We start from the raw sequence: 9,043 nt of genomic DNA on the forward strand, positions 1-9,043 counted from the left end.
AGACAGAAGCTGGAGATAACAGCTTATTTGTTCCCTTTCTTTCAGGAAGCATTCATTGTCCTGGGCTGGCTGTTGTCTACTCTCTGACACAATTGTTTCAGTGGAAGGATCAGGTTAGTTTCAGTTACTACTCAAGGCTGTAACAGGCTGGGCTGTGCAGGAATGATTTTCTGGCAAAGTGATGGTACACCTCAAAGTGCGTGCATTAGGGCTGATTGCCTGAAGTAGTTGTCAGGGTTTGGAGATTCTATCATCTTAACAAAATGAAGTTGCTAAGTGGCTGGAAAAGGAGGCCTTCTCCTTATGGCTCCTCCCTAAATGATCGGATAACCGCTCAGTGGCTGCCAGGATGTGGGAGGTCGTGTAACTATGCTTTTGAGGAGGTGAAGACAGGCACCTGTGTATTTATTTTTGCCCTTTCCTGTTTAGTGCCCAAAGTGAAAAGTTATATAGAGAATATTACACACTCAGAGCACATTGTATGACTTTTATATGAGGCTTGTGTTCTTAATCATTGGACCAGGGGTGAGCTCATTAGGGTTTTGTGATTCTGCCTCTGGGAAGGGGAATAGACTCTTGGAGTCTTGTTCCTGTTTCTGTCTATTTAGCTGCCTACATGAACACAAACCGAAACCCAGAGAGGGACAGTAAATCCTAGAGGGAAGTTCAGGGTACTTGTGAGATTTCCTGGTCTTCTCATACTGTATCTACTAACCCATAATTCTTATTTCAAGTTTAATCAAAGACAGGATATTATCTAGCCCTGTGGTGGTATGTTATTTCTTTTCATAACGTATAACTACCTGCCATTTGGGAATCAGCATGCTCAAGTAAGAGTTTTCAAATTCTTGCTGTTCCACATTATTTTGAGGAGTGGATGGATTGTTCCCATTCTTAGCATCTTGAAATAATAACAGTAGGAATTTATTGAGAATTAGTTTGCAAGATCCATGGAAGCTGGGATCAGGTTTGATTTCATGAGCCACTGTATCAAGTGCCTAATGTAGCCCTTGATGCTCAACATGAAATGCAACAAATAAATAGCTGTTCGCTGAGGAGACCTAGCGTTTATGAGGTGGCAGACATCCTGCTAAGCACTTACAATGACTTGTTGCATTTCAACCTTGTAACCAGCCCCTGTGGTATATAATGTTTGAAACTAAAATTTCAAAACATAACCCAATGATTCAAACAAATGGAGTATGGGCATCTGCATTAACCTCCCTGAACTCTTCCAGAGTCATTAGGGCAGTTGGATGATTGAAGATGGCTATTGAGTACCATATAAAATGAATAAAACGATCGTTAAACTAAATAGGAATTTAAAAAGCCTGGTGAGTTAGCCTGTTATCAGCACTAAAGATGACTTAACCAAAAAATGGAAGAAAAAAAAGGTTATAACCTTTTAACTCAAGACACTTCAAGTTTTGGGGAGAAATGGAGAGGGATTGGGTGGTGGTACAAATAATAGTTTCCACCCTATCTTGTTTTAGATGTTGAGAGGTTTTCTTCTGAGCCTTGCATGCTAACTGAAAATGTTTCACGTGTTAGGACATGTAGAGAGTGAATGGGAGACATGGCTGACATGGTTCTGCGTCTTCCAAAGGCAGCCGTCAGCTGGTGCAGGGGCAGAGGAGAGCAGTGGCTGTGGGGAATCGTCTCTTTGTGCCTCCAGCCCTCCTCCTCACCTCCACTGTGGGAACATGTTGGTATGTGTAGCTGTCCTTGTCTTCGCTTATGGTTCCCCTGAGATTTTTAATGCTAGCAATCTATCTTAGGTGCTGCTGCTGATATAGTCCTGTGCCTCAGAACCCCTAGTGATCCAAACCTTCATATCTAGAACAGAATCTCTACATCGGACCTGTGGATCTGACTGAGCCTAGTTGTCCTTGGATTCAGATTCAGATCTTTTGAGAGGTGGTACTGAAGTTTGAACTTCAGGCCTTGTTCTTGCTAGGCAGGTGCTCTATCACTTGGGTTATGCGCCCAGCCCTTTTTCTTTCTTTCTTTTTTTGGGGGGGTGCTGGATAGGCTCTCTCATTTTCCCCACGGCCAGGCTTTGGCCCACTTCTTCCCCCTCCCCCCAGCCTTTCCCTTCTTTCTTTTTCTACTTCTGCCTACTGTATCTCTGGGCTTATTTATTTATTTTAGGATGGGGGATCTCGTTAACATTTTTTCTTTGAATGTCCTCAAAGCAATTCTCCTGATCGCTTCCTGAGCCAGTGACATTCCTTTAAAGGCATTGTTTTTTTCCTTCTCACTGTATTTCCAGAGCTGAATTGCTCTCAACTCCGGGTGCATATAGGGACATCTAAGGAGATTTAAAACACTGATGTCTGGTTTTGATCCCAAAGAGTCTGATGTGATTGGCTTGTGGAAGTTTGTGGACATTGGTATTTATGTTATAGATGGTCCCATCTGATGCTGAATGTATAGTCAGGGTGGAGTGACCATTATTACTTTGTTTGTTTTCCCCCTATCCTGTGTCCTGTCTCATGTAGCATGTCAGCTTCTCTGGGATGGCATGTTCAGGTTCATCAAAGACTGCAGTGCACTGGGGTCAGATGGGTGTCAGGGAAGGCCACCGTGAAAAGCACAGTTAAGTGGTATGTTCAGTGAATGAACTTCCTTGAATTTCAATCATATTAAACATGTATGAACTGGAAAAGTTTTAATAATTTTTCTGTAGCCAATAAATTAAAATGCAGATAATATCCTAACAGATGGAAATGATCATGGAAAAGCTGAATCATTTTCCATAAAAGTGGAGGAGGTGCAGTTTCCATTTGCGCAATTTTAAATGATGGAGGACCCACAGTGAAACTTATCAATGGTCTTTAGGAAGCAAGCATAACACTGGTTTTAAAAATGAGAAAACACTCAAAGGTAACTAGCTACTCTGATGAGTCTTTCCTAAGAATATTGAGTGCAAACCCCAAATAAAATGCAGGGAAATAGAATTGACAGTGAGAAGATGATGCCATGGCCGAATGGGACTCCTTTGGACAAATCCGAGGTGGGTCAATAGTGGAAGCCTGCTGAGTGATTCTGTATATTAATTGGTAAAGAAAGGGAGAGTGCTGATTTCTGTCGATGTGACAGAGGCAATTGGTGTAAGTCAAGTAGTAAAATAACAATAGATCATATTCGTGAAAATTGATTATGCTTAATGGTGAAACACTAGAACTATCTTGTTTTCCCTTCCTTCCTTCCTTCCTTCCTTCCTTCCTTCCTTCCTTCCTTCCTTCCTTCCTTCCTTCCTTCCTTCCTTCCTTCCTTCCTTCCTCCCTCCCTCCCTCCCTCTATCCCTCCTTCCCTTCCTCCCTCCCTCTTTTCCTCCCTAGCTCCCTACCTCCCTACCTCCATTTCTTTCCTTCCTTCCACTCTCTCTTTCTGTTATAATAGTTCATAGTAATTTGTTAAGTGTACATCCTGTAAGTTTTGAAAAGTTCAGTTCAAAACCATATGGTTGGGCTGGGAAGATGGCTCAGTGGTAGAGCACTTGCCTTGCATACTTGAGGCCCTGGGTTCGATTCCTCAGCATCACATAAGCAGAAAAAAAAAAGTGGTGCTGTGGCTCTTCACCCTTGAGCTGAAGAGCTGCGGGACAGCGCCCAGGCCCAGAGTTCAGGCCCCACGACCAGACACAAAAAAACAAAAAAACTTATGCTTGGGCTGGGAAGTTGGCTTAGTGGTAGAATGCTTGCCTCGCATGCATGAGGCCCTGGATTCAATTCCTCAGCACCACATAAGCAGAAAAAAGCCAGAAAGTGGTACTGTGGCTCTAATGGTAGAGTGGTAGCCTTGAGCTGAAGAGCTGAGGGACAGTGCCCAGGCCCAGAGTTCAAGCCACATGACAAACACAAAAACAAAACAACCCAAAACAACAACAAAAAATACCATATGCTTCTTACTCATGTTACATGGATATAATGAATGTGGGATAAAGAAAATAATGAAAAGAGACAAATTTACCACTGTTAAGTTTCTGAATATGACTGTGTGTGTGTGTGTGTGTGTACGTTTGTTTTGGTGGTACTGGAGTTTGAATTTAGGGATGGGCAGGTGCTCTACTGCTGAGCTATATCCTGAGCCCTTTGCTCATTATTAGTGAGACTATGGTTTCATTTCCTGACCCAGGTTCATGTTACCTGGACTGTGGTCAACCTATTTTCAGCTAGGATCCACCTTTCAGAACCAGAATTAGAGGAGTGTACCACTATGCTCAGCTAGAACCATTTTCTAAAGCTAGAGACAAGGATACTACTATCCAAGTACACTCTCCAGAAGTGAAAGAACTGGGATTTGAATAATGGGTGATTTGAATGAAGGGAAATTGGAAGACATTTTTGGAAAGGTGACATTTTCTCTGAATTTGTGAATTACTCTCCAACTATAATACTAAAAGACTATTCTTGAGACAGTGACTAACATTTTTCCAAAGGAATAAATTCAAGAATAGCCAGAAGTAGTAAAATTAAAAGGGAGATAAAAGTTCAGATTTAGAGGTTTTAGATTAATTATATAAAGATTCAGAGTCAAGTTTTGCAACCAAAAAATACCTACTTATAGCCTAGTACTGGTGGCTTGCACCTGTAATCCTAGCTACTTAGGAATGCTGAGATCTGAGGATCACAGTTCAAAGCCAGCCTGGGCAAGAAAGTCTGTGAGACTCTTATCTCCAGTTAACCATTAGAAAACAAGAAGTGGTTTTGTGGCTCAAAGTGGTAGAGTGCTAGCCTTGAGCAAAAGAGCTCAGGAACAGTTATCCAGGCCCCACAACACAGTTCAAAGCCAGCCTGGGCAAGAAAGTCTGTGAGACTCTTATCTCCAGTTAACCATTAGAAAACAAGAAGTGTTTTTGTGGCTCAAAGTGGTAGAGTGCTAGCCTTGAGCAAAAGAGCTCAGGAACAGTTATCCAGGCCCCACAACAGACCACAGAAATCTACTTACTAAAAGTATGTTAATGCTTAACTATACAAAAATGATGAAATGAGTACATTTATAGAACATTTATCTGGTAGGCCAGATCATTTGGAGGGAATTCCCAACATGACCTCATATACCTCTGAGGAGACAGAGAAATCCTTATTTAGATATACATGTTTTTCTTGTCCAGGATGGTGAGCTCTCCACTCTTGGTGGTTTCTGAGAAGGGACTTAACATAGTGGTAGTGTAGTAAGCATGGGAACAGGCCATGGATGAACACAAAACTAGGTGCAGAACATGGGCCAGCAAACCTAGGCTAGCATGTCAAATATGACCCCATGTGACATTTATTTTCATCCTATCTGTGACCACTTTCACATTACCAATGCAGAGATGAGGAGTTGTGAGCAGAGACTGCATGGATGGCAAAGCCCTAATGCACTCTGCTTCTTAATGGAGCTCACCGATCTCCGGGACAGAAAAAGTCTAGTTCCCATTGATGGGGGTGTGGTGGGGGTGGAGGTGTGGGGGTAGAGGGGAGCTGAAAAATCAGGGAGATCATTGGTGATGGTTACCTTATGTTACAACACACAAATAGTAATGAAAGTAGTTCTAAAAACTGTATAAAATAGGTATAAAGACAGTTTCAAAACAGGATCACAAATAGAAATTTAAGTGGCAAGGGGACACTTTTGCAAACAGTATTGGAAGAGAAATAGCAAACTTGGAATGAGGTTTCTAGAACCTGTTTAGCAGGGTTTAACATTTAATAATCTGAGTTCATTTACAGATGGTAGAACTCATAAGTTTTAAATTAAGGAATTAATGCACAGAATTAGGTGATTACTAAATCATTGGAAGGGCTGAGGAGAATTCCAGAGCCAGCTGGCTAAGGACACTGCTACTCCAAAGTAGCATTTTGTTGCAGAAGCTGCTGTCCAATGTGCTGGCCATGGGGGTCACATGATCAAGCATCAGGAAGTTGTGGCGAGAACTGCTGGCTCATAGGTCCCGCTGAGTCCATTTACCCCACAGAGCAGCAAACACAAATATTATATATACCCCACAGGCCTCCTGAATGTCTTCCATTTCTCCTATTAGTGTGGCCAAGTGGTGGGGTGACATCACATTTGAAAGTTAGCTGGACGGGAATCTTGACTATCTGAACATTTAAAAAGGTTTCTTGGAACAGGAGGAGGGTTAGAGCTGTGCTAAAAGAGTCACACGGTATCACCTATTGTGCATACTGGCATGTATGTAGGGAGACAAGTGAAAAGTGAACCAGGAAAAGATGAGCACCCTGATGAAAGAGCAGCAAAAGGAAAAGACAGGAAAAAATGCAAGAAGTCAAGGAGAAATCACCTAGGACAAACCTGATGGCCCTCTCCTCCCCAAGATAAAAGGTCAGCCTTTGTGATCCTCTGACTCAGCAGTTCTGTTTCAAGAAGTGTCTACTGAGAAAGGTGATGGCTTCATTAAGCCAGCAAGGGAGATATGCAAACATGTCTGTCACATGTTGCTCATAATTGCCAAGTGCTAGCGACAGTCTAATCTAGTAGGAGTTGAAATAATTAATGGTGTGGCATTGCCTGGAGAGGGCGCTGTGTGGCCACTATGTGGACGCAGGCTTTGGAAACAGGGCCCGATTTGAATCATGATTGCACCCCCCTGTGTGGTGTGTCAGTGGAACTTTCTTTTTCAAGGCATCCTTTTATCTGTCAAACAGAGATAATACCAGTCAAGTAGCCATCATAACAGGTACCTTATGTGGCTGGTGTGTTGTGAGAGTTAAGTGAATTAATACAATACTTCCTTTATAGTTCTCACAGTAAATGAGAGACACAGCAACAGAAGTTTCCAGTAGGATTGATAGTTAAGCTCCTATTCAAATGACATTTCAGATGATTTTACCTTATTTGCATTGTACAGTATTTGTGTCTGTAAGACAGACATGTATTTATAAGGTACAGGTTGTATTTTTTAAGCTATTAAAATTTATTAACAACAACAACTAGGGCCAGGGTTTAAATCCTTTTCTTTTATTATATTAGTGAAAGTCAGACACAATTCACTCCTGACAGATGGGCTGTGAGGTCACTGAAGAGAATCTTAGAGTGTCAATCAAGCTTGGAAGCTCACTGTCCCTCAGCAGGGCCCACGGGGCACCCACTGGGCATCAGGCACCAGTTCAGATCACCATGGCAACTACAACCAACCATTAAATACGGATCTTTGAAGGAAGAAACTGCTTTTCTGTATCATCCCGAAAAAAAATAAGAAGTCTTTAATTTTATTTATTATTGACAGTAATCTTCTTTCCTCTATCATCAAAGTCCTAGAGCAAGACTTCCAATCCTTTGACCATACAGCTGAACAACAAAATGGGATGAATTGCATAGAAGCCGTTTTCATCAACACAGCTTTTTTTTTTTTTTGACAGCATTTTCTTCTAATGGCCTGTGGGCTTATGGAAATGATTGTTTCACAAGCATACAAATGAGTGGTATCCTCTTCAAAATAGGATCAAGTAAATCCATTACTTATTTGACAGTAGCGTGGGAAGTTGATGGGGCTCCCCAGGTGATGGTTTGGTTTGTTTGATCCCTCCTGCGACAGGCACCCCCAACCCCTCCGTAGAGATGTTCTCATTGTCAGAGTTATACTTATTAGAAATAATTGTTATTGAGCACACAAATTAGCCTTTTTGGAACTTCCATAAACAGACTCAAGTTCTAGATCAGAATCAAACTCTGAGAAAGTCTAATCCTTCAAAGCTTTTCAAGTACATAAAGGCCACTACTACTGACCATCCTGGAGCATGACATTTACTAGCTCTAACATATTTTAGGATGCCTTAAGTAACAGGGGCCTAAGGATGAATCGTATCTCCATTTTGTAGGACTGTTTGAGAAATGACCATTGTTTTTCCTTGACTTTCTCTAATGTTACCTTTTGATCTGGTTATCCTTTCAAAAATCACAGTAAGTAATGTTGGTCTGAGTGTCCTGATTTGAGAATTGCTGGCTGTACTGCTGCTTCTGCCCTATGTGATGTGAGGGTCTATTTTCACACCCCTGTCTCCTTCAACACTGTATGGAGGTATGGATAGGGTGCCTTTCAAATCTCCATCTTACTCCAGGAATCCATGCCAGTCTAGCTGGCACAGATGTCAGGGGACTTGACCCCTTGCTTCTGATGGATGTGCTAGTGCAGTCTACGAGGTCGTTACTTTATTCATTGTTAGTGTTTACCAGTTTGACTTGCCATAACAGAACGCCACAGTCTGGATGGCTTGAAGAACAAATACATTTGTCTCACAGTTCTGGAGGCTGGAAGTCCAAGATCAAAGCGTGAGTAGATCTCTGTCTGATGAGGGCTCCCTTCCTGACTTGTACAGGGAGCTGTGCAGAGAGAGCCATAACTGCTGACTGTCTTACTACAGTGCTCATCTTACCATGGGGGCCCCATTCTCTGCCTCCTAACACCATCACTTTCGGTGGGGGGAGATATTCAGTGTTGGAATTTGGGAAACATTTAGGTTGTAACAGTGACTGTGTGGTTCAGCTGCCAACAGACTTGAATGATCCTGTTTTACAAAGTGAGATGTCACAGAACTTTGAGAACTCCAGTGAGGGGCACAGAGCAGTTGCGGTGACACAGTCTTTCAGTGTGACATTTTTGAATTGTCTATCTTGGATCTGAGCATATATGTTGGTGTAACAGTTGGGTGTGGAGTCAGGTATGGGATGTTCTGGTCCTAGAATTGTCTGCACAGCTGACAAAAAGTTGGGGCCTGAATTGTCTACATGTCTTTGTGAGGCACACTAGCTGTCTTCTTGTTGAACCACCTCTCCAGGGATAGATGGCTGACCCACCCAGCTGAGAAGCAGCAGTCTCTCAGGGAAGGAAACCCTTCGGATCCCAACAGATGCTATGAGCATTCCAGTCTCATTTGCTGTCCATTCTATCTACCTCCCTAAAGCTGCTGGGACCAGGAGAGAAGGTAGAGCCCAGAGGCGGCTCTGTGAAGCTGTCTGCACTACTTCCCCACGTGAGGCAGGAACAGTTGGCAGCCTATGGTTCTAGAGAGAGAGTGCTTCAGAAGTGAGGGGG

The sequence above is a fragment of the Dipodomys spectabilis genome, unplaced genomic scaffold (genome assembly GCF_019054845.1).
Source record: "Dipodomys spectabilis isolate Male_0828 unplaced genomic scaffold, ASM1905484v1 ptg000157l, whole genome shotgun sequence".
Lineage (NCBI taxonomy): Eukaryota > Metazoa > Chordata > Mammalia > Rodentia > Heteromyidae > Dipodomys > Dipodomys spectabilis.